This window comes from Triticum aestivum, chromosome 4A, assembly GCF_018294505.1.
Source record: "Triticum aestivum cultivar Chinese Spring chromosome 4A, IWGSC CS RefSeq v2.1, whole genome shotgun sequence".
In the NCBI taxonomy this organism is placed as follows: domain Eukaryota; kingdom Viridiplantae; phylum Streptophyta; class Magnoliopsida; order Poales; family Poaceae; genus Triticum; species Triticum aestivum.
The window spans coordinates 317931212-317956032 of NC_057803.1; the positions used below are offsets into that span (position 1 = coordinate 317931212).

At 44.9% G+C, this 24821-nt stretch overlaps 1 pseudogene across 1 annotated transcript; it reads right to left on the reverse strand.

The window, feature by feature from the left end:
• Nucleotides 1-16833: 16833 nt before the first annotated feature.
• Nucleotides 16834-23573, reverse strand: LOC123086027 (uncharacterized; annotated as a pseudogene). The gene is made up of 9 exons (XR_006440292.1): nucleotides 23515-23573; nucleotides 22639-22948; nucleotides 21606-21630; nucleotides 21048-21120; nucleotides 20762-20855; nucleotides 18600-18687; nucleotides 18058-18182; nucleotides 17902-17956; nucleotides 16834-17454 (listed from the first exon to the last, which is right to left on the reverse strand). The product of XR_006440292.1 is annotated as an uncharacterized protein (transcript).
• Between the last annotated feature and the right edge of the window lie 1248 nt (nucleotides 23574-24821).

A 24821-nucleotide genomic window follows, 5' to 3' on the forward strand; every position in this document is an offset into this window, starting at 1 on the left:
ATGTAGATGTATGTGGAGTTGGGAAGGCTTATGATATGGTTGTAAAAATGTCAGCAATAATCAATTCAGAGATGAAAAGTTGAATAAAGACTCAGTGACGGTATTGTGTTGGTCCTAGGCTAGACCGTGCTAGAGACGCGAGCCTAGAATACTAACAAAATCACGGTGTTGCACGTAAACAAGGGAGGAGCACTCTCAGAATCTCATTTTTTCCTTTTTTCACCTTTTTGCTCTTTTTTGCCTCTTGTTTTTTTGCTCGGCAACAATTTTTTCGAAAAACTCTACAAATGGTCTAAAAACTGCCTAGCCAGAATTTTCCAGACTTAGGGTTTTTTAAACTGGAACTATTTTTCTTCTGCTAGTGGCATAGAAGTTGCGGAATCCGACTTGGTCACGACTCAGAGTATGGCGTGATCTAGAAATTGAAAACAAAGAAACAAATACTGGACTCGGACTAGGAATGGTAGTGGAGATGAATCTGGTGGAAACTCGGACTGGTGGCGGATATATGTAGGGTGGTGAAACACGGACTGGTGACGAATATGTGATGGAGGTGGGCTCGGATTATCATGATGGCGATGGATATGTGGTATATGGCAGCGGGGATGACGATGGTGGTATATGGAAGCGGGGATTATGATGGTGGTATATGGCAGCGGTGATGACGATGGTGGTATATGGCAGTGGTGATGATGATGGTGGTATATGGCAGTGGTGATGACGATGGTGGTATATGGTAGCGGTGATGACGATGGTGGTATATGGCAGTGGTGATGACGATGGTGCGACGGCGGCGTGACAACCTGTGAACAGAACTAAGGGACTAGACGCTATGACCAGCAACTTGACACGACGATGCAACCGCAAATTCAACAAAGCAAAACTCTAAAAAGACTATGCAAAGGCTCATATTGGTTCAGATATGATGAACTAACCCTAATTTTTTGGCTTTTTCATGGACTATAGGTATGAAGAACAGACTAGATCTAAACTACGAAAAACTGGAAAATATCACCGAGCAACCTGGAAATCTGATACCACTTGATAGAGGCAAAGGAGTCTCGTCTTTCGATGAGAAGGTGATTATCATTTTGAAGGAGTTGACTTTGACGATCCGACTACGAACGTGCGAGGACGTCGCACCTTAGCAATCGCTAAACCATCTCCGAGAGGTTATTGACCACGCCGGAGCATGATCAACCTGACCACGAAGGTCTATTTCCTGAAAGCAAACAAAGAACAATCTAGATATTGCGAATATAAGATGAAAGCTTCATTGATCAAGGTGGGGTTCTATGATGTCTTGGTCTGGTCGTTGAACACAAACGAAGTACGCGAAGTTGTAGTTATGGCAAACTTTTAATCTAAACAAAACCCAAAGTCTAAACGACGCCCTAAGGGCTGTATATATGGAGGAGTAGGGGAAAATTTCGTGACCCCTTGTAGGAGGGGTTTGAAACCAACCCTAACTTTGTTTCCCCACACATACGGACTCTAAAAATAGCCTATGCTTAAGTATTTCGAAATTACATGGGTCTAGCCCAATAATAAGGTGACACAACACCTAGAATAGCCTCTAGACGAAATTTATGAAGTGACATCTTGTATATTTCATCCAACCCTTCATGCACTTATTATGGTGGCTTCAAAGTCCTGAAATCATCACTTGTAACTTCATTCTTGTTCCCCTTGCGCATGCCATCATCTCCTTGCTTGATCTTGCTCCAGTGTTCATCCTTCTTGTCGAAGCTAGGCCTTTCATTTGTAAGCAAGACAAATGTATCCAATTTAGGCAGCATCATATTCTCATGAACATTATAATCATTACCAAGAAATGTAAGTACCTGGCAATTTAATTGGCGTGCGCGAGCTCTAGTAATTGGTCATGTATAGCAGCAGGGGCTGTGGGTGTAACAATGGTATTGATGTCCTCACCTCATATCTATTTTGGTGGCTAAAAGCACTAGGCTTTTCTTGTCGCTGATCATGTAATCACTCGATTTTGGCATGTGGCGCTCACTCTCTTTTTGGTGGTTCGTTCGCTCTTGATTCTCTCCATGATTGGTTGAATCTTGCTTGTTGGCGATCACTTGACTTGGCGACATAGGTCAAAGCACATACTCCTTGCCTTTCATCTCGAGGCTATAGTGATCGGTCCCTCCATTATGGATGGCGTCGTAGTCGAATTGCCAAGGTCTTCCTAGGAGGAGATGGCATACGAACATAGGAACCGCATCACACTCCAATGTGTCTTCTTGTGCGCTAATCTTGAAGGACACTTGAATGGTGTGCTCCAGTTGAATGGTGCCGAAGTCACTAAGCCATTGGACCTTATAGGGATGAGGGTGCTTATTTTTTACCAATTGTAGCTTGGAGCATAATTCTTCACTTACCAGATTGTGGCAACTTTCGTCGTCGATGATGACCTTGACAGAACGTTGTAGGATCGAAAGTATGTCTAGAGGGGGGGTGATTAGACTACTTGACCAAATAAAAACTTAACCTTTTCCCAATTTTAGTTCTTGGCAGATTTTAGCTATTGTAGGACAAGTCAAGCAATCATCACACAATTCAAGCAAGCATGCAAAGAGTATATTGGCAGCGGAAAGTAAAGCATGCAACTTGCAAGAATGTAAAGGGAAGGGTTTGGAGAATTCAAACGCAATTGGAGACACGGATGTTTTTCCCGTGGTTCGGATAGGTGGTGCTATCCTACATCCACGTTGATGGAGACTTCAACCCACGAAGGGTAACGGTTGTGCGAGTCCACGGAGGGCTCCACCCACAAAGGGTAACGGTTGCGCGAGTCCACGGAGGGCTCCACCCACGAAGGGTCCACGAAGAAGCAACCACCCACAAAGGGTCCACGAAGTAGCAACCTTGTCTATCCCACCATGGCCATCGCCCACGAAGGACTTGCCTCACTAGCGGTAGATCTTCACGAAGTAGGCGATCTCCTTGCCCTTACAAACTCCTTGGTTCAACTCCACAATCTTGTCGGAGGCTCCCAAGTGACACCTAGCCAATCTAGGAGACACCACTCTCCAAGAAGTAACAAATGGTGTGTAGGTAATGAACTCCTTGCTCTTGTGCTTCAAATGATAGTCTCCCCAACACTCAACTCTCTCTCATAGGATTTGGATTTTGTGGAAAGAAGATTTGAGTGGAAAGCAACTTGGGGAAGGCTAGAGATCAAGATTCATATGGTAGGAATGGAATATCTTGGTCTCAACACATGAGTAGGTGGTTCTCTCTCAGAACATATGAGTTGGAATTGTGTATGTGTTCTGATGGCTCTCTCCACGAATGAAGAGGAGGTGGAGGGGTATATATAGCCTCCACACAAAATCCAACCGTTACACACAGTTTTCCAATCTCGGTGGGACCGAATCAACAAACTCGGTCGGACCGAAAAGGTAAACCTAGTGACCGTTAGAGATTTTCGGTGGGACTGACATGCAACTCGGTAGGACCGATATGGTTAGGGTTTGGGCATAACGTAATCTCGGTGAGACCGATTACACAAACTCGGTGAGACCGATTTTGGTAATTAGCTAACCAGAGAGTTGGTCAGGCAAACTCGGTGGGACCGATTTGCTCTTTCGGTGAGACCGAAAAGTTACAAAAAGGAAACACTGAATTTACATTGCAATCTCGGTGGGACCGATTCGCTCTTTCGGTGAGACCGAAAAGTTACGAAAGGGAAACAGAGAGTTTGCAATCCCATCTCGGTGAGACCGAGATCCCTATCGGTAGAACCGATTTGCTAGGGTTTGGCAGTGGCTTATGACAAGTGAAACTCGGTGGCGCCGGATAGAAAGAATCGGTATGACCGAGTTTGGCTTAGGGTTTAGGTCATATGTGGATATGGGAAAGTAGTTGAGGGTTTTGGAGCATATCACTAAGCACATGAAGCAAGAGGCTCATTAAGCAACACCTCATCCCTCCTTGATAGTATTGGCTTTTCCTAAAGACTCAATGTGATCTTGGATCACTAAAATATAAAATGAAGAGTCTTGAGCTTTTGAGCTTGAGCCAATCCTTTGTCCTTAGCATTTTGAGGGTTCCACTTTCACATCCATGCCATGCCAATCATTGAGCTTTCCTGAAATAATCATCTTGGAATAGCATTAGCTCAATGAGCTATATGTTGTTATGAATTACCAAAACCACCTAGGGATAGTTGCACTTTCAATCTCCCCCTTTTTGGTAATTGATGACAACATATAGATCAAAGCTTCGACAAATGATAATAAGCATGAAATATATCGTCGCTTTGAGAAGTATGTGACAAGTAAGAGCTCCCCCTAAATTTGTGCATATTTAAAATTTGCTTTGGACTGCAAATGCACAAGGAGTTAGAGTCATGGGTTACTCTTCCATGTCACATACATCTTGGTGGAGCGCTTAAAATGATAAGAATGAAATACATGCACTCATCACCAAGAATAGTGAATGATCACATAAGATAGATAAGATGATAATATTAAGCAAACATTAAGTGTAGCTTATGATCAAACACATGATCATCAATGTCTCACGAGCGATGACATAGTATCTCAAGCACTCAAAAGCAAACAAAGTTCGAAAAACCACCAAATAAAGCAAGAGAGAATAAAAGCAACACACTCTCTCTCTCGAAGCCTATGATCTATACATTTTCTCCCCCTTTGGCAACAAGTTACCAAAAAGTTCCTAGAAAATGCATAGTGCTAGATCGACACTCAGGCTTGATCTTCAGGTGGTGGTGGAGTCCGGAGCACTCTAAGGACTAAGCCTTCTGTAGACGTGGTCGGAGTCGAGGCTGAAGTAGATGCTGGAGCTGATGGAACTGAGGTTGTAGCTGGTGCAGACGTGGTGGCTGTGGGGTCAGCAACTGGCACTGCAGACGACCTCGGACCTCGTGGCACTCTAGCAAAGGCATCAGTTGTAGTCTTGCCTCTCCTCTCCTATATGTCATCCTAGAGCTGCTCCAGTGTAGTCTGAATCTCTATCACCTTGACACCCAAGTCATAGAACTTTTGTTCCATGATTCTCTCTAGGCTTGCCTGGTTCTGAGTTAGGGTGGCTAGTCCTTTCTCAATCCGCAGGGTGGATGCAATTAGGTAACCAAGCTGCTCTTGTTTGGTTTTCAAGAAATACTCAGATGCCTCCTCTTGAGTTGGCATCTTGGTAGCTTTCTCCTTCCTTGCCTTCTCCTTCTTTGCTTGTGCTTGAACTGACGATGGTTCGTTCTCATTCATCACAACTTGATTGTCCTCAAAATCTGGATGAATAGGCAAGTGTTCCTTGTCCAACAAGTATATGCCCGTGCCCATCTTGGAGTTGATTAATTCTTGAATTTGTGGGGCATATCCACAGCTCCTCTTCTGATCTGCTGCAGTCCTCTTGATAGTTTCTACTATGAGGCTCATGACCTTGAATTTCTGAGGCACGTCAAATACATGAAGCAAATTGATTGCATGGCCTCTGATCATCTTGTGATCACCTGACTTGGGCAAGAGAGTGTGCCTCAAAATCCAATTAATAGTTGGCACCCTGACAGAAGATAATGCACTGAGCCAAATTTGAAAGTTTCAAGAGCTTCATTTGGAATTTCCTTGTACATGTTGGACATAGAGTTATGGTCCATCTTCTTCTTGGCATATACATCCAAGTCATCTTCCTGCTCTTCTGAGGCATTGATCAGCTGAGCCCATTCAGCAACTGTAGATTGGTACCTCGTACCTTCAGACATCCAAGTTATCCTACCATCTGGATAAAAATGGGCTGTGGAATAGAACTGCATGATAAGCTCCTCATTCCACTTTGTGAGCTTCTGCCCAACAAAGTCCTCTACTCCACATGCCTTGAAGCTGTCCTGCACTCCAGGGTAGTGTTCCTCATTTTCCTTGATGTATTCCCAGTCGACCCATCTCATATCACATACAATTGGCTTCTTATCAAGCAGCACTGTCTCATAGAAGTCTTGTTGTTCCTTGGTGTGAAATCTGTAGTCAACAGCAGTTCTTCTCCTTGAAGCATACGGGTCTGCTTCTCTCCACTTCCGGAGTCCTGAATCTCTCCTGAGCTTCATGTCCTCAGCCACAGGATGAGCATCGTTGTGGTCTGGGATCTTGGGCTTGAGCTTTCTCAGTACTTGCTCTTCCTTATCTTCTTCAGCAGTGTCAGGCACTGGGGCCTTGTTCTTCTCAGCAGCTGGGATGCTTCTTGTATTTCTCTTTGGCTTTGGCTTTGGAGCTGGCTTGGCCTTGGAAGCAGCTACCCCTGATCTTATGGCATCACCCATCAGCTTGGGTGCCTTAGGTGCTGGTGCAGCTACCTCTTCCTCTTCTTCCATGATGGAAGCCTTTCCAAGCACTCTGGCTACGGTCTTCTTCACCCTTTCCTTTCTTTTCTTGCCTTCAGCAGCAACTGGCTCTATGGGAGTGGGCTTCTCAGAATTGGTTGAAGCTCTGGCCTTTGACATAGGCTGCCTGCCTGCTGGCCTTTTGATTTTCAATCCTGGCTTTGTGCCCTGTGCTGGCTCAACTCTCTTTGATGTGGCTTCCTCTTCCTCTGCCACATAATCTTCATCCTCAGAATCTGAAGTTCTCTTCTTCCTCTGTCTGGTGGCAGCTTTTGGCAAATTGCTTGGGGTACTTCTGCTGCCATCATCTGAAGAGCTGGAGGGACTAGTGCCCTCACTCATCTGCACTTGCTGCTCTGACAAGTTCTGGCTATCACTTTGGTCTGACATGATGCAAACTCTGACTGCTGATCCTGTGAATAGTTTATAGATGAGGTAGAATAGATGAGCATCACAAAATGCAGAGATTTTTGCAAAAGAATGATCCAAAAACTTAGTTTTAGTTTCCCACTGAAATCATCTCGGATCTACCGATTTTTAAACTCGGTGATACCGAAGCAGTTTTGGAACCTAAACTAGTGAACTCGGTCAGACCGAGTCACAGTTCGGTGGCACCGAGACTGCTAGGGTTTCACAGAGTTCCAAAATCGGTCACACCGATAAGTAATTCTCGGTCAGACCGAGTCTCACTTGTGCAATGGCATAAGCCAAATCGGTGGGACCGAGTTTTTCAACTCGGTGAGTCCGAGATGGTTTCAGCGGAAACCTAACCCTAAAATTTTCGAATCAAAACTAATCTACGAACGCATTGACTGGATAGGAGTGTTTCAATCGTGGCAAGAATCATGATGATCACAATGTGCTAAGAATCGGATTGGGGAATAGCACAAAGATCGAGTCCATACCCTAGTTCGGCGGAGACTCGCTACGGCGGCAACGGCGGGGTAGAATTCCCGTTGACGGCGACGGAGACCAGCGACTGGAGGCGGCTGGCGGCGAGGAGACGATCCGGAGACCACGTTGGCAGAGCAGGCTATCGCGCGGGCGAAGGGGTTCGGAGAAATTTCCAAATTTTTGCCCGTGACTATATATAGCCCGACCCTGTCGGTGTGACCGAGTGGAACAGCTCGGTGGCACCGAGATGCAAAACTGTATACAGTTGTTGCAACTCGGTGTGACCGAAAGGTTCAAATCGGTTGCACCGAGATCGAAAACCTAGATCAACTTAATGATCTCGGTAGGACCGAAAGTGGGGTATCGGTCAGACCGAGAATCATAAAGAGGTTTTGGAAGTTTAAGTCTATGACGAATCGGGGACTCCGAGCGCTCCTCACACAGAGTGGTTCGAATCTGACTTGATCAAATTTTGTGATGTAGCATGAATAGAGTTTGAGACGAGAAAAGCATAGATAGCTAGAGGAGGTTCTTAGGCATTCTTGTCCATCCACTTGGCAAAAGGAAATAAAACCAAACAATCAAAACAACAAGTGGATGTCCTCGAATGAGTAAAATATGCAACCAGCATGCTCACACAATAAGATGGCAAATGAAATATGTGACAAGGCATGCACAACCAATTCTAGCATCTATCAAGCAATTTGCGATGACAAGGTCATCTATATATGAGTATATTGACTTAGGAGTCAAGTGAGAACACTTGATCATAGGTCATACTCATCGTTTAAGCTCAAGTGGGGTTACCACTTTTACATAAAGCATTGTTGTGTTCACATCTTTAGAGTTGCTTTAGCTCAAGTCTTAGAGTAAAGCTCCCCCTAGATGTGATATCCCCCCTTAGAGGGATGAACTAACCTCGGGTTTTGTCGATGATGACTTCATGTAGATGTTGAAGATGTGGATGCTCAATGTTGATGTAGATCACTTGGAGCTATCCATTTGAGTGAATTGCACTTTCAATACCTACATGGGTTAGTCCCACAAGGAACAAACAAGGATATCCATAGACATAGAGTGATGCACACACAAGATGATGTCCATGAAAACTTTTAGGTTACCTTGTCCCTTGTCTTACCAACAAGAGGGTTTGTGACTCCTTGAACTAGTGCAAGATGTGGAAGTTGATTGCACTTGTTCTTGCCAAAATGATAAGAGTGAAGTATGTTGGCGGAGTCACCCTCAAGAACTCTCTAGTTCTTCTTCTTTTGGATCCACACCATCTTGATGGGAATCCTTGGAGTTGTAGTCGTACTTGATGAAGTGGAACTTGAAGTAGTCTTGGGAATCCACTTGACTAAGGTCTTAGGAGCTTCTTCAAATGCATCAATTTCCTCTTGAAGCTTGTCCTTGCCTTTTTGCTTGTAGTCTTGTGGTGGAAGATCATCTTGAGCTTGTGTCCCCTTGAAAGAAGTATCATACTTCTCTTGTTGAGGAACAAACTTTGTCTTGGGGTATTGATCTTCTTCCCACTCAACTCCATTGGCATTGAACTTTCGTTCAAAACCAACACCTTGATTCTTCCGGTGCATTCCTTGCTTGCGCACAATTTCCTCGAATTGCTTACTCCCGGCAAGGCTTTTGTACACTCCTTTCTCTATAATTCCCTTCAATAAGCTATTTTCTTGCTCAAGTGTAACTTGGCTAAGAGAATCATTAGTGGAATCAAGAGAACTACTAGAAGCAACAATATTGGATTTAGCATGATCATTGTTACTGCTAGAGGAAGAATCTTTCTTGTTCTTGTTACTAGACTTGACTTGAGGCATGTAAGTGGATAAGAGTAAACGCTTGGCAATGTAAGAAGAACTTTTCTTGCGGAGATCATCATTGATTGCTTTTAAGAACTCATGCTCTTGCTCAAGATTGAGCTTTTCAAAGCGTAATTTCTCATGAGCTCTTAAAAGTTCTCGATGATCTTCGAAGATAGTTTCATGAGCTAACTTAAGAGTGTTTAGTTCTTTAGTTAGAGCCTCAATCTTCTCCTTATCATTGTCATTCGTTTTATCTTGATTAGCATGATTAATTGACGTTTCATCATAGTATTCATCACTAGAGTTGTCAACAAGCAAATCATCACCTAACAAGTCATCTTCATCACTATTGAAATCAACATACTCGGGGTGTGTTACCTTAGGACCTTTGGCCATGAAGCATCTTCCAATTCCTTCATTTGGTGAGTCAAATATGTCGTAGGAGTTGGTTGACACAAGTGCTAGACCGGCAACACCTTCATCTTGAGTATCTTCGGAGTCGGAGTGATAACTTCTCTCGGAGTGGCTGTCGGAGTCGGAGCCGGATACCCATTCACCAACATGAGCTTGATGTCTTCGTTTTGTGTAGCTCCTTGATGATTTTTCCTTCCTTTCCGAATCCTTGCTTCTCCGTGAGTATCTTCGTTCATAACGATCATCTCTACTCCTTCTCTCTCTTGGTGGTGATTCTTTGCTTCTTCTTTTTGGAGAATCTTCTCTTCTCTTGTAGGGAGCCGTACACTCATTGGAATAGTGTCCGGGTCTTCCACAACTGTAGCAGTTTCGCTCTCGACTAGAAGATCTTTTGTCATTGTAGGACCTTGACTTGAAGCTTCTATCTTTGCTTCTACTCTTGTAGAACTTGTTGAAGTTCTTCACCATTAAGCTCAATTCTTCATTGAAGTTTTGTTTCTCACTTGATGATGTAGGGGCTTCACATGAGGCTTTGTAGGCACCACTTGATTTGTTGTGAAGTTCCTCTTTATCCTTAAGTGACATCTCATGAGCAACAATTCTTCCAATCACCTCCGTTGGCTTGAGATCTTTGTAATTGGAATCATTTGGATCAATGTGCACACGGTATCATATTTTCCATCCAAGGCTCTTAGAATCTTCTTGATGATGAATCTATCGGTCATCTCTTCACTTCCTAAGCCGGCAATCTCATTTGTGATGAGAGCAAGCCTAGAGTACATTTCAGCGACACCTTCACCATCCTTCATTTTGAACTTGTCAAGTTGACTTTGAAGCACATCCAACTTGGATTCCTTGACGGAGTCGGTACCTTCGTGCATATCAATCAAAGTGTCCCAAATTTCCTTTGCATTCTCAAGACGGCTGATTTTGTTGAATTCTTCGGGGCACAATCCGTTGAAGAGAATATCACAAGCTTGAGCATTGTATTGCAACATCTTCAACTCATCCGCGGTAGCTTCACGGTTTGGTTCTTTCCCATCAAAGAAGTCACCTTGCAAACCAACACACACAATAGCCCAAACGGCGGGGTTATGTCCAAGAATATGCATTTTCATTTTATGCTTCCAACTAGCAAAATTAGTACCATCAAAGTAAGGACCTCTACGGTGATAATTTCCCTCGCTAGACGCCATACTCTCCTAGGTTGTGAAACCAAGACTATGACCACCAAAAGCTATGGAGATCAAAGCAAATGGAGACCAAAGCTCTGATACCACTTGTAGGATCGAAAGTATGTCTAGAGGGGGGGTGATTAGACTACTTGACCAAATAAAAACTTAACCTTTTCCCAATTTTAGTTCTTGGCAGATTTTAGCTATTGTAGGACAAGTCAAGCAATCATCACACAATTCAAGCAAGCATGCAAAGAGTATATTGGCAGCGGAAAGTAAAGCATGCAACTTGCAAGAATGTAAAGGGAAGGGTTTGGAGAATTCAAACGCAATTGGAGACACGGATGTTTTTCCCGTGGTTCGGATACGTGGTGCTATCCTACATCCACGTTGATGGAGACTTCAACCCACGAAGGGTAACGGTTGCGCGAGTCCACGGAGGGCTCCACCCACAAAGGGTAACGGTTGCGCGAGTCCACGGAGGGCTCCACCCACGAAGGGTCCACGAAGAAGCAACCACCCACAAAGGGTCCACGAAGTAGCAACCTTGTCTATCCCACCATGGCCATCGCCCACGAAGGACTTGCCTCACTAGCGGTAGATCTTCACGAAGTAGGCGATCTCCTTGCCCTTACAAACTCCTTGGTTCAACTCCACAATCTTGTCGGAGGCTCCCAAGTGACACCTAGCCAATCTAGGAGACACCACTCTCCAAGAAGTAACAAATGGTGTGTAGGTAATGAACTCCTTGCTCTTGTGCTTCAAATGATAGTCTCCCCAACACTCAACTCTCTCTCATAGGATTTGGATTTTGTGGAAAGAAGATTTGAGTGGAAAGCAACTTGGGGAAGGCTAGAGATCAAGATTCATATGGTAGGAATGGAATATCTTGGTCTCAACACATGAGTAGGTGGTTCTCTCTCAGAACATATGAGTTGGAATTGTGTATGTGTTCTGATGGCTCTCTCCACGAATGAAGAGGAGGTGGAGGGGTATATATAGCCTCCACACAAAATCCAACCGTTACACACAGTTTTCCAATCTCGGTGGGACCGAATCAACAAACTCGGTCGGACCGAAAAGGTAAACCTAGTGACCGTTAGAGATTTTCGGTGGGACTGACATGCAACTCGGTAGGACCGATATGGTTAGGGTTTGGGCATAACGTAATCTCGGTGAGACCGATTACACAAACTCGGTGAGACCGATTTTGGTAATTAGCTAACCAGAGAGTTGGTCAGGCAAACTCGGTGGGACCGATTTGCTCTTTCGGTGAGACCGAAAAGTTACAAAAAGGAAACACTGAATTTACATTGCAATCTCGGTGGGACCGATTCGCTCTTTCGGTGAGACCGAAAAGTTACGAAAGGGAAACAGAGAGTTTGCAATCCCATCTCGGTGAGACCGAGATCCCTATCGGTAGAACCGATTTGCTAGGGTTTGGCAGTGGCTTATGACAAGTGAAACTCGGTGGCGCCGGATAGAAAGAATCGGTATGACCGAGTTTGGCTTAGGGTTTAGGTCATATGTGGATATGGGAAAGTAGTTGAGGGTTTTGGAGCATATCACTAAGCACATGAAGCAAGAGGCTCATTAAGCAACACCTCATCCCTCCTTGATAGTATTGGCTTTTCCTAAAGACTCAATGTGATCTTGGGTCACTAAAATATAAAATGAAGAGTCTTGAGCTTTTGAGCTTGAGCCAATCCTTTGTCCTTAGCATTTTGAGGGTTCCACTTTCACATCCATGCCATGCCAATCATTGAGCTTTCCTGAAATAGTCATCTTGGAATAGCATTAGCTCAATGAGCTATATGTTGTTATGAATTACCAAAACCACCTAGGGATAGTTGCACTTTCAAACGTCCATTGATGCCCGCTTTGGTGTGGAAAATATGACAACATTGGTCCTCATCTTGTTGGTGTTGGAGTGTCAATACCTTGGAGACAACAAGAGTGTGGCTTGAATCATTGTCACAAAAGACTTGAGCATCTTCATCTTCATTCACTTGACGGTGCATGGCCATGTGCTCAAGCGCTTCCATTTCTTCTTCACTCATGGAGTCATAGGTGCCGTCATCATTTACGATCATGGTGTGTCTAGTGGGGCACTCAAATGTCATGTGGCCTTGGCCTTGGCATATGAAACATTTGATGGAACTTGTCTTGAAAGTTTCATCTGTTGGAGTAGTTGATGATGAAGCTCTTGGCTTATAGTTGCTTGTAGTAGAAGGACGACTCGAAGATGTCGAAGGTTTCTTGTAGCTTGACTTGTCACCATTGCTTGGTGAAGCTTTAGTTGAGGTAGAAGGTGTTGTCGTCCTTGAAGCTTGAGTGAATGAACCATATGCCTTGGAAGAGTACTTGGAGTAGTTGTAGTCATCTTGCGCTTGTAGCTCCACCTTGGTAGCTTGGTGCACTACTCAAGGAGGTTGGAGTATGATTGGAAAACGGCTATTTTATTGATAGTATGGTTGAGTCCATTCAAGAAGCGTGCCATAGTTTTCTACTCATCTTCCGTGACATTGGCTTGTATCATTGTGATCTCCATCTCTTTGTAGTATTCTTCAACGGACTTTGTGCCTTGCTTGACGAGTTGCAACTTCTTGAAGAGATCGAGGCTATAGTGTGTGGCAACAAAACATGCTCTCATGACCTCCTTCATTTGATTCCATGTTGTGATGGGTGGTTCACCTTTCTCTTGGCACCGCTCGATGACTTGCTCCCACCACATGAGAACATAGTCTTGGATGGAAATCTTCTTTTCCTCTTCATAGTTGTGAAGACAGAATATCTTGTCGACCTTGAATGCGCATTAGAGGTAGTCTTCGGGATCGTTGCTTCCGGAGAACTTAGGCATGTTGAACTTGAGCTTGTCGTAGCATTGCTCTTCATTGTGTTGGGCGCGATGGCAATGTCGCTCTTGTATTGGAGGAGGGTCTTCAACCGCTTGCTCCTCGTCTCCTCTTGGTTATCTTGACGCTGAGGATGTGGAATTCTTGCTCGATTCCCCATTTCGTGGTGCTCCTCAAGGCGCGCGACTTCCTCTTGTCGCTCTCGTTGGAGGTCCTCTTATTGTTCACATACACAATGGTTGCGTTCATTGACGGCATGTGTGGCATGCTCCCAAAGGTGGTTTTGCAAACCATTTCCATGGAATGGGTTTTGTGGAGCTTAATGATATTCACGATCTTGGCAGCGATGCAAACAAGCGCAAGGAAGACTTGCATCCGAAGAGTGTCGACTTGAGTGGCGTCTTCTTGATGATGACGAAGTGGAGGACGCATGGTTGACCATCAAGGAACGAAACTCTTCCATTTGTGATGATAGCTTCTCGTCAAGGTAGTCCCTTGTACGTTGTTCAGATTGTCGCAAGTCGTTGGTGAGTTGGTCGATGCGGTCGCCAAAGCTTCATTTTCTGGATGCAAAGCTCTATGTGCGTCAAATAGTTGATTCTTGGTGACGTAGTTGTTCGGCTCCTCTTCTTGCTCGTCGAAGAGTGGTTTGGTAGAAATGCTCGACCTATCCATCATCTCAAGCAAATACGTGAGTTTAAGAAAGGAAAGAACTAGACCAAAATGTACCTTATCCAATGTTGAAGATGGATCAAAGATCACACAATATAGTATTATGGAAGTAGCACAATTGGTACCAAATCTTGTCAATCTCACACCTACACAAGTAAAGCTTTTGGAGTAGCTTGGTGAGGATGGTGGCATAAAATTTATGCAATTGATAGCAAGATTCAATAATGTTGAAACAGATTCACAAATTCACAAGTGAAACAAGTAGACCAATATCAATGAGTGGCACACGGAAACACACACATGGATAGATAATTTGGGTCATGCAACCAAGAAATGAGCACAAAATGTGGAATCCATGAAAAATGCTCGTGTTGCACAACTCAAGGAAGATGTAGCACGATTGCCCAATAGGCGGATACTGATCTTGTGCACAACCTAAAAGAGACAAAACATCGACTTCTATTCCGTTTATGTTATGTCTGTATGGTTCCCCGTTAGTCTCTCACAATGATCCAAGATGATCAAATATGGAAATATGGTAGCAATGTGGCAATGCTATGGCTATTGCTTACAAGCTCTTTGTTTTTCTCTTTGCTTAAAAGCTTTTATCTCTTTGATATTTTCTTTTGCCCACTTATGCAAAATGCTCGAACCAAGATAGCAATTATGTATATGCGGGAACAATTGATAAGACAAGAGATGATACGATGATAGATGCACGCTATGATAGCTATGCGGAACATGTATCACTAGAGTGCACAAGTAATGTTGCCCAACAATACTCAAATGGCTAGTCTCGATAGGAAAGTGACGCAAAATTTGGCTCGGGATTCATAATGCAATGGCAAGGGAGATGTACAAGTGATGTTGTCGAGGTTACCGTCCTTTCTAACGGTTGGTGGTGTCAAAATGAGGGAGTGGTCGTTGTCGATGTCGAGTCCATGGCGAATTTGAGCGGTGATGATGTCGATGCCGAATCATTCCTAAGTAGCCGAAACACGTTAGGAAACAAAAAACCACAACTCAAAATCCCAATGGCAAATGTAAAATGGTGGTAGCGGAAAGCGGTCGTATGGCTATGGGTGTCAAAGGATTTTCGAAAGTGCTATGGTGGGGCTCGGAGTTGGCGATGCGGAAGTGGAGGCGGTCGCTCAAATTTTCTGTCGAAAATTTAGTTTTGACAGTGGAAGCCGGATGATTCAGGCCGCGGTCCGGATGGTCCAGGCGATGTCCGGATGATCCGGGTGTGCGTCCGGATGATCCAGGCAGGTCGTCTGCGCGGCTATGCGGTCGGGAAGAACTCCAAATCATGGATAAAAAGAAAAATCGGGGCAATTTTGGGTAGATTTTGTGGTGGAGGAGGCGGGGAATGCTAGATCCACTTGCAACACAACGAATCCATGGATCAAAATCAACAAAACATTATCAAACCAGCAAATCACAAAAAAAATGGTATCGGTCTTTTGTGGGGATTTTTGAAATTGGGGAAAACACACAAAATTAGGCTAGCAAATGGGGGTATGGACTCCAAGATGTGAATCAACCTATGCTCTTATCCAAGATGATGTACGGTGAAACCCAAGTCCATGATCTTTTCACACTTGGAGGTGGAGAAAGGAGCAAATCAACAGAAGAACACTCAATTGATACATCCAATCACACGTGTTAAATCCACATACACAAAGAGAAGACACAAGGGTTCAAATCCAACACAAGTAGGTAACAAAGGGTAGCTAGTTCATCCCAATCCTTGAAAGAGAGAGGTCTTCAATCCTAGAAGGATCTTCCCATGAAGGAGTCATGAATCCACTTGGGGGATCTTCTCACATGGAGGCCTTGATTCCATGGGAGAGGTAAGTGGATGAGCAAAGCTCTACCTCTATCTTGAGCTAAGCCTTTGCTAACCCTAAAACGTGGGCAGGGGAGGAGTATATATAGTCTATGGGTAGAGAGAGGTACATGGGCCTCGGCCAAGCCATGCACGCAGGCACTATCCAGATGATCCGGGCGTCGAGGATCCGGATGATCCGAGCAGCCGTCCGGATCGTCCAGCTGTGTTCTCGCTGTAGTTGGGCCGGATGTTCGGGTGGATCTGGATGATCCGGCTTCGTCCTGAGGCTTGTTGTACTCTTCAGGCACATTTGATGGATCGTCCGGATGAGGGTCCAGAACGTCCGGGCTTGGTCCGGATCATCCAGATGGGGGTTCGAATGATCCGGGCAAGCTCTGTCTTGCTCTGTTTCTTCATACAGGATGAAGACCTAACAAGAAAAATCCTTTTGGAAGAATCCTTTTGGATCGGGGACGAAACGTCTCTCGAGAGATTGAGGAAAAAATATCCCCTTGGTTACCTTTATTTGTTGCGTTGTTCTTGGATGCAAAATGTACCTGAATTGACCTTGGATTTGAGGGTAGTTGGTGCGAATCACATCCTGTTGGATGTTTTCATCTAGATTTCTCTTGGTTTCTCCTTGTTCCTCGTGTTTTTTCTCCTTGTTCCTTGTGTTTTGCCCTAAATCCACCTCCAAATCGTAAAGGTCAAGGTAGATATCTCGCGTACACACATTGCTTGCTTGGCTACATCTGAATGATTTCGTGGCATGATGGTCACGACATGATATACTAGTAACACAAAATTACTGCTGGTTACATGTACAATATAACAGGACGACAGAATATCACTGCTTCAACCGTCAAATACAGGGTTAAATTTAGCACATCCTAGTCAGTTAGGTCAACAATGCGGCAACTCAGAACCAATTATTGGGAAAAAGAAATAGGTTACACATCATAGCTGCAGTAACTACTTGAAACAATATTTACAATGTACAACACCAGGAGAACTGTCCTGTTAGAGCATATGATGAATGAGAGGATGACTATGCCTAATCCTCATTGTCGTAGTCCTCTACCTCATCAACCTGCACTGTCAGATGTCCAAAACTGGATGGTCCAACACCAATGCCTCCAATGGCATCTGGCATAGGCCAATCTGGCTGATGGTTGGTGCTAGCTTCTTCAACCTTTGAAATCACAGCTGGCGTCATGGCTGATGGAGCCTCCACTAGAGGATGTGAGCTTTGGGGAATACTCTCATTGCCACGGTTGGTCTCCGGAACTATCTCATCTCCTGGCAAGGGTTCACTTTGTTCAGCAAACATGCTGCTCTCATCCTCAAACTGTACATAACCAATTTCCTTTCTCTTGGTTGGAGGCCGCCCTCGCCCTCTTCCTCGACCTCTGCCTCGTCCTCTGGGACTGGTGTTCAAGCTTCTTATGGGCTGCAAAGCCAATCATGTTATCAACTTATCTGCTAAGAAAATTTAACTCTGCTGATATGTGATGGAATTGTAACTCCACCTATGTCTTCTAGGCATAGCCGGTCCCAAGCCCGGGTAAAGGAGGAGGGTTGTGATAGGCTTGGCGAGCCAACGTAAAAACTAGCCAGTCCCATAGGTATGAAACCCATTTGAGCGAGAATAGTACTAGGATGGGTGACCTCCTAGGAAGTCCTCGTGAAAGGGTTTCATATCTAAGGGTTGTGATAGGCTTGGCGAGCCAACGTAAAAACTAGCCAGTCTTTTGGGTATGAAACCCATTTGGGCGAGAGTAGTACTAGGATGGGTGACCTCCTGGGAAGTCCTCGTGAAAGGGTTTCATATCTAGCCTACCCCAACTTGTTTGGGATAAAAGGTTTCGTAAGAAGAAGATATGTGATGGAATTGTACCATTTTGCTAGATCGGGGCTCCTCATTCTCTGGGTCGCTTCCATTTGAAAATTTCCTAGAAAGTGAATTCCAATCATTAATAACATGATCATTAATAACATGATCGTTACTTATCACAATGATTCATGAGAATTTGACCATGCCAAGTCAACTTACCTTCTTCTGGGTAATCCTCTTTCATCTCCACAAGATTCACCGCCACCGAGATCTGGCACCTTGTTGACAATCTCAGTTAGGAAGTCAAAAGAGCTGTACCTCTTCACACATTGCTTTCTGAGCATCTCATAAGAAACATATAAACCATTAGTCACTAAAGGCAAAGGCACACAGTTTAAACATCTCATAAGTGGCTGTGGTTGACTTGTGTAACTAAATTTTTGACAAAAGAAAACACCATTGATGACCACAATTATCAAAGGTATCAAAAGAAGAAAAGTCTACATCATTAATCTTAGATTATAATCAAATTAGTAGCTCCAATTACAGATGAAAGTTGTAAATCATGATAAGTCAGACAAACACATGTGCTGCATATGAGCAGGCTCATCTCAGCTTCCACTCAAGTTCCATTCGGAAGGCAGACCATCTTCACAAATCTCCTATAGTTCATTACCGGAAATCATACCAGAGTAGTTTTCCACTGAAAAACATAAACCAGTTTCCAATTGGATACCAAGATGAACCTGTCCGAAACTGACCTGCTGATACATCTTGAGCCTTGACAATAATTTCCCAATGATTTTCTTGTGCTCGTCAGCTTCCGATATTCTGGTTCCTCTTTGGAGCCTTCCAGGGGAGCACTAATTGCTAGTAATTGTGTTTTGGTGGCTATGGTGGGAGAACAGGAATACACTACGAGATGACGACCAGCAGAACTCAGCTAATTCATCTAGTCACCAGACTCGCTGTCACATTAGAATCCAGAGAGCTTTTGAAGCCAAACAAGGTGCGGAGTTTGACAGCAGCAGCCATGAAAGAATTACAGATGATGAAGGGAGCTACGGATGATGCTTCCATGGAGGGTGTGGGAATAGGGATTGCTCAGGCGTCGTTATTCAAGATGAAATTGAGAGGGATGCACAGCTGTTGTTTGCTATCTGACCCAAGAGGCAAAAAATATACTTGGCTACGTGTTTTAATTAATGTATGTATGGTGTTGATTTCCTTCCCTAGTTTGAGTAATGAAACCTCTTAAAAGAATGAAAACAAAAAATAGCCTGTTTTAAATCATAATAGTCAGGTTAATAATGAAAATACAAAAGAGAAACTTTTGCCAAGAACATCAAACTGCACATGCTAAGAGTCGTCCATACAAAGGGATGGCATTTCAAGAGGTTACAGAGCTTATTTAAGCTCCAAAAGTCCAAGCAACATTAGACCACACATGTTAGGCCTGTGAGATACTTTAATTTAATGGTATTTAGTGGCGTAATATGTAAGAGACTAGAAAAACTTCAAAGCAGCAACTGGGCAGTTTCCACAAGTTAAATAGACTTAGGGCCTATTTGGATGGCCTCCGGCTCCACACCCCGCCAACTCCGAACACGGAGCCAGACCAAACGTCCCAGCTTCACAAAGCCAGCTCCGCTTTCACCCCCCAAAACTGTGGCTCACGGAGTTCTTCAAAATTACAAGGCCATGCCACCAATAGGAAAAATAATCGATTTCTCTCCTCACCCGTGAGCGAAACCGAACCAGAGCGAGTCTCCACCCGGTCTCTCTTGTCTCTCTCTCCCTGATCGCTCTTATTTCTCCCTCCCATCAGCCAAATCGGTGTCCACAACTAGGCATTGCATCTCCACAACAATGGTGGCGGCGCCGGATTCACCATCCACAATCGCAGACGGCGCTACCTCGCCCTACTCACCGTTATTACAGCCGCCACCGGCTAGATCCACCAACGGAGAGAAGGCTCGCAGCCACGGAGGATGACAGTCACGCGGCCCTTCTGGCGCTGTTCGTCAGCGGTGCGCCAGTGGGCGGCCTCGAGGATGGGCGGTGCGACGAGGGTCTTCCTTTCCCTGTTGTTCATGCTAGAGACAACGTCCTTCCCCACCGAACGGGCCAAGCCCTGGCCTTCCTTTCCCTTTTAAACGAGCCAAATCCTAACAAAATGGGCTACCAACCCATGAAGACCATTCGTCTGTACATGGTGCCAAATGTTCACCCTTCGCACGCAGAACTAGAATCAGAGGGAGTCAGGAGTTGAGAATTTGGTAGATGTTGAGGACATCCGAATGGACCCTTATAATATATGGAGATACATTGGAGAAAACCACCATATTACTAACTTTCATCTAGAAAAACATATACATCCGAATGGACCCTTATAATATATGTAAATCACATACGGCTCAAAGCTAACTCCGCCTATGTCTACTCCGCCTATGTCTTCTCGGCAATCGGCATAGCCGGTCCCAAGCCCGGGTAAAGGAGGAGGGTTGTGATAGGCTTGGCGAGCCAACATAAAAACTAGCCAGTCCCATAGGTATGAAACCCATTTGAGCGAGAGTAGTACTAGGATGGGTGACCTCCTGGGAAGTCGTCGTGAAAGGGTTTCATATCTAAGGGTTGTGATAGGCTTGGTGAGCCAACGTAAAAACTAGCCAGTCTTTTGGGTATGAAACCCATTTGGGCGAGAGTAGTACTAGGATGGGTGACCTCCTGGGAAGTCCTCGTGAAAGGGTTTCATATCTAGCCTACCCCAACTTTTTTGGGATTAAAGGCTTCGTAAGCAAGTAAGCAAGCAAGCACAGACGGCTCAAAGCTATCCATGTCTAGAAAAACATGGAGTGATACAATACATACAGCACGAAGTCATAGTAAGATTAAACAGCCATGGACATAGAATAGAACTCACAGGTGGAAGGAATTCAGTGTCTTTGCACCACTTTGAAGAGTAATTTTGTATGAGTGGTCGATCAAATCTTGCAGAAACAATTCAAGGGCTCTCGCTGCATGCAAACAATAAATTCAGAATGCCAGATACTCACTTTATATGCTTCATCATGGAATTATCTAGTGTTACAATGCACACAGCAAAAAACAGTGATGCCGCAATATCTTTAAAAGCAACAGAAGATATGGGCCAAACATAGAGATTTTAAAACAGATACTAGACACACGAAGATTCTTGCAGGACTTACAAACTAAAACAGGCACAGCCAGTGCAATTTTGCCAACATCCTCATCTGCTTGCATTATCTTTTTGATCCGTGCCTAACACAACAACATAAAATTAGTGATTGGACAAACAGCTGAAATATATAGTCCTACAGAATACAACATAACACAGAGCAAAAGAGCCACACTAGCCAACATAAGATAATGCTAAGCAAAAATAACAAAGGAAAGCTAGGTTTCAGCAACAGACATAAACAAAAACTTCCAGCCATCAGTACACACCCAAAAAATGGGTGCACGATGTCATGCTAGTTCTCTCAACAAGGAAACACAAGGCATGTTACAAGAAGTATTATTAAAATTACTATCACGCTAAAGGAACTCATACAGGGCAAAGCGGAAAGGTCTCGTGCAATTTCAAAACTTGAATGATGTCAGGCTGGTGACAATAAAACAGTGAAAATGTTCCAAACGTCCTGAAAACATTAAGGCTCGAGATTTATAGGTTGCATGTGCCAAATTTTATACTACTACACTGCTGAGCCTGTCTCAGCCTTTCCTTCTTTCTTTCTATCACTTACCACACGTGTTTGCATCTTGAGGAATCTTGCAAGCGATCGCCCATGCTACCAGCAACTTGGGCAGCAAAAGTACAGTATTAAATCGCAATTCAAGCTCGATTTACTCATCTTGTACAACGAGCAACCGAGTTACAACGAAGGAACATCGCAATGGGTTTGCTTCTTCGACACCATCTTGCACTTGCAAGATAGATCTTTTTGCCAGATCATCACAAGTTAGAGTCAGCTCCGAGTGAGTGATCAAGAATCTTTCCACTCACACAAAACCAACCGCGGTAGACTACCGAGTCCACCTCACTCCATCCATCCATCCACCACAAATGAACTCAACAAGGGGACAAAATCAATTCACTAGCGAGACAAAGCAAAAGGACGATTAGATTCCTCGCCCGGCCCACGAGCGCTTGCCCGAGAAGAACGTCAGCCCGTTCCGCGTCTCCACCCGGGCGGCGCCTCGGCGACGAAACGCACCACAAGAAGACAAACAAAGCGCCAGTCAACGGCGAGATCCACCATGCGAGGACCGAGATCCACCGAGAGCACGGACAGATCGGATCACGGGCAAGCCAGATTAGAGAGGGGCCATGGAGGAGAGGGAGAGAACGAACCGCGGGGAACCGGGTGCCCAGCTTCTTCCTCATCTTTGTCGCACCTCCGACGCCTCGTCGGGCTCGATGCCGGCAATCGTGGTCTATCTTTTGTGTATTTTCTTTTCTCGTTCTTCTTTGACGATTGGATTTCTTGTTTTGTTGTCTTTCCACCAACTTGCACCACCACGGCACGGGGCACACCGACTCGTGCCAAAAAGATATTTGCCGCGTCTCCCACTGCAAGCCCTATAATTTTCAGGCACAAGTTGTTTTTAGAGCATGAAAGGCTATTTTATTCTTTTTTTTTCCTCTAAAAAATTCTAATATTTTTGAAAAAAAATATTTGGGGAAGCCAACAAAAAGTCCTCAAGTGCAGCGAATATAGAGTAGTAGGGCGGCTGCCACAAAAAAAGAGCGGTTGCATCGCGAAACCCAATCGCTACCTTTTTCCCGCGCGCAACCGGAACGCCGCCTCTGATCGCCCGCTGGCCACAGCGTCGCCATGGCCAGCTCCTCTGACCCCCGCAGCCAACCCCGCGAAGCTCACTGCAGATCCCGCTTTCCTCGTCGTGGTCGGCGGAGCCTCCATTGCCACTCCTGCCACCAACGCCACCATGGTTGCCGCCCCTGCCCGCCACCGCTCCTTCCTCCGACTTTCTCCTCCTTGTTGTGATCCCTGCGTCGGATCCGGTCAATTCGGCATTGATCCGACCGGCCGTCGCGTTTGCCCAGCTCGATTCCTTGCTCGACGACCTGCGAGGAAGGAAGGAGGAGAGGGACCTGACACGAGTAGGAGGTCAGTGACCTACGAGAAAGGAAAGAGGAGAGGAGAGGAAGGGATGGGGAGGCACGGTGATGTAGGGCAAAACCCTAGACTTGAGATCTTTTCGCACTTGGAGGTGGGGAAAGGATGAGCATTCAAGAACACGAGAGAGAGAGAGAGAGACTCAAACAAACCCAAATCACACATCACTATGGGATCCACAAATATACAAGAACAAGTCAAAGGGGAAAGCACAAAGGTAAAGGTTCTTCTCAAATCCAAAGGAGATGAGATCTAGCATCCATGGAGGATCTTCCCATATAGGGGTCTTGCATCCCTAGATGGATCTTCCCTTATATGGGTCTTGCATCCACTAGGGGATGTTCTCGCATGGAGGTCTTGATCTCCAAGAGGAATAATGAGTATGGGCAAAGCTCTACTAATTCTCTATTATGTCTTTGCCAGCCCTATGATGGATGTAGGAGAAGGGTATATAGCCTAGGGGTGAAAGAGGGGTACATGGGCTGAAAACCGTGGGGATGTGCACATGCAGTACCGAACGCCCAGTCGTTCGCGAGTGACCGAACGTCCGGTTGGGCGCCGGACTTCCGCCATTTTCTTCTCTGGTCAGGTGGTACTTGATTTCCGGTGTTTGCCGGACGTCTGGTGGCTCGGAAGTGTTCGGATGTCCAGTGCGCATCGGACTTCCGTCAGTTTGCTTCCGGACATGTGGTACAGGATTTCTGGTGAAGACCGGACGGCCGGTTGCTGGAACTTGTCGGACGTCCGGCCGCTGTAACGTTCATCCGCTGTTGGCTTTGTGGTTGGCTATAAGTGAACGTGTCGGACGCTTGGTCCATGTAGCTTGCTAGCAATTCCTTTCCTTGCTTCTTTTGCTCCTCTTTCTTGCCTTCTTGTCTATTGCTCCTAGCTGCTCTATGGCCATCATCTTGGTACCTAATCACTAATACGTCTCCAACGTATTTATATTTTTTTATTGTTTCATGTTATATTATATTCTTTTTGGATATTATTGGGCTTTATTATACACTTTTATATTATTTTTGGGACTAACCTATTAACCGGAGGCCCAGCCCAAAATTGTTGTTTTTTGCCTATTTCAGAGTTTCGCACAAAAATAATATCAAACGGAGTCCAAACGGAATGAAACCTTCGGAAACGTGATTTTCGGAACGAACATGATCCAGAGGACTTGGACCCTACGTCAAGACATCAACCAGGAGGCCACGAGGTAGGGAGGCGCGCCTACCCCCCTGGGCGTGCCCTCTACCCTCGTGGGCCCCCTATTGATCCATCAACGTACTCCTTCCTCCTATGTATACCTACGTACCCCCAAACTACCAGATACGGAGCCAAAACCCTAATTCCACCGCCGTAACTTTTTGTATCCACGAGATCCCATCTTGGGGCCTTTTCCGGAGCTCCGCCAGAAGGGGCATCGATCACGAAGGGCTTCTACATCAACACCATAGCCTCTCCGATAAAGTGTGAGTAGTTTACCTCAGACTTTCGGGTCCATAGTTATTAGCTATATGGCTTCTTCTCTCTTTTTGGATCTCAATACAAAGTTCTCCCCCTCTCTTGTGGAGATCTATTCGATGTAATCTTCTTTTGCAGTGTGTTTGTTGAGACCAATGAATTATGGGTTTATGATCAAGTTGATCTATGAACAATATTTGAATCTTCTCTGAATTATTTTATGTATGATTGGTTATCTTTGCAAGTCTCTTCGAATTATCAGTTTGGTTTGGCCTACTAGATTGATCTTTCTTGCAATGGGAGAAGTGCTTAGCTTTGGGTTCAATCTTGCAGTGTCCTTTCCCAATGACAGTAGGGGCAGCA